This window comes from Choristoneura fumiferana, chromosome 17, assembly GCF_025370935.1.
Source record: "Choristoneura fumiferana chromosome 17, NRCan_CFum_1, whole genome shotgun sequence".
NCBI lineage: Eukaryota > Metazoa > Arthropoda > Insecta > Lepidoptera > Tortricidae > Choristoneura > Choristoneura fumiferana.
Genome location: NC_133488.1, coordinates 2,081,693 through 2,083,487, shown reverse-complemented (window position 1 = coordinate 2,083,487; position 1,795 = coordinate 2,081,693).

Sequence of the window (1,795 nt, the reverse complement as noted above, 5' to 3'; positions counted from 1 at the left end):
TCCTTGAAGGCCCGATGCTAAAAACGTGATTCATAAACGTCTGTTAGCGCTAATCAGTCGATCAAGGCTCTGCTAAAAGTTAGGACCGTAGACCCTCTTTATCTCCTGCTAAGTCACAAAATGGCGCCACAAGTATGAACAGCTGACTTTGACAGAGCAAAACCATACCGAGATATTTATAGTGAAGGCAGGGCTACGCAAAGATTAAAAAAAAAAACTGGAAAAATTTATTTCAGGAATTTGTATTTAAAAATCTTCTAAATTAGCAACAATAATTAACAATAAATATGAAAAGAAAAATAGGATGATTAACTAATTATGGCTTTTACACAACATAACATGCGGATCGAAATGGCGGGAAAACAAACATCTCGCTTTTTATTTTTTTCCTGCTAATTTGCTGTCACTGCTGTCAATTTTTTTTTTTTAATTATCGATTAGGCCATTTTTTGTCTTTGATTTGTCAAGGTGGCCAACATAACGCGTCTAATCCGTCTATCAGCAGCTCAACAACTAGCAGACTGCTAGCAAGTGTTTATGAATCATACTTCTTGACAACCGTCTATTAAGCTTAATCAGTCTGCTAAGTAACAGACCGATCAAACCTCGTGAAACGTATGAGTGGACTGTAACAAATAACTAAAAGCAAACAAAGAAATAATTGATGAAATTAAAATATACTCGATAACCCAACCACACAACACGACGCAATAATGACAAGTAAAAAAAATATACAAAAAAGAACTTTACAAAAAATACAACAAAAAAGTACAAACTCCAAGGAGTTTGCTACATTCCGGCCCCTTGTGCATGAATGCACAGAACTAGCCAGGATAGTCAAGGCTAGCAGAGCCTTAAGTGGCTATCCTGACCAGTTTTCTCGTAGGCCGACGTAGCAAGCCCCCCGCAGTAGCTACGTCCACCACTCTCACCACCCCGTCCTTGCCTGGGAAGAGTTTAGCGACGCGTCCACGCGGCCATGTTCCCCGAGGTAGATTTTCATCTACAATGATTACAATGTCTCCTATTTTAAGATTGACATTTCTGTTCTCACTAGTTGTCTGGCGGGGTTGCATGGTTGGGAGTACTTCTTTCACCCATCTTTCCCAGAAGTGATCTGCTAATCTCAGTGCTTTCCTCCATTCAGCTCTTCTGAGCAGATCCGTGTCGTCCATGCCCCCTGGTAAGCTTTGATTAGAGGATGATCCAATGAGAAAATGAAAGGGTGTGAGTGTTTCCTCTTCGTCACTTTCTATGGACACATGGCTTAACGGTCGTGAGTTGACTATGGCTTCCGCTTCGAGCAAAAGGGTTAAAAGGGTTTCTTCTTTAGGAGCACGTTCGTGTAATGTGGCATTCAGTGCCACCTTTACGCAGCGCACCAGCCAAAGAATGGAGAAGCTGCCGGTATAAAACTCCACTTATTCCTCTATTAGCAGCAAAATCTTTAACTTCTGGTCGGTAAAATCTCTCAAAATTCGGTTGGCACCAATGAAGCATGTACCATTATCTGAGTAGATAGTTTCTGGGGTACCTCTTCTGGCTATAAAACGACGTAAAGCCATAATGGCTGAATCGGCGGTAAGGTTGTGGACAAGCTCCAAATGAACGGCTCTGGCGGTCATGCACGTGAATAAGGCTACATATCGCTTTTCATGTCTTCTTCCAATAGTGACATTGATTGGCCCAAAGTAATCTAAGCCAGTGAATGTAAATGGTCGGCGATGGTGAGCAAGTCGTTGCTGTGGCAGGTCTCCAGTCATAGGGTTGATTGGTTTTGTTTTCCTTATGCGAC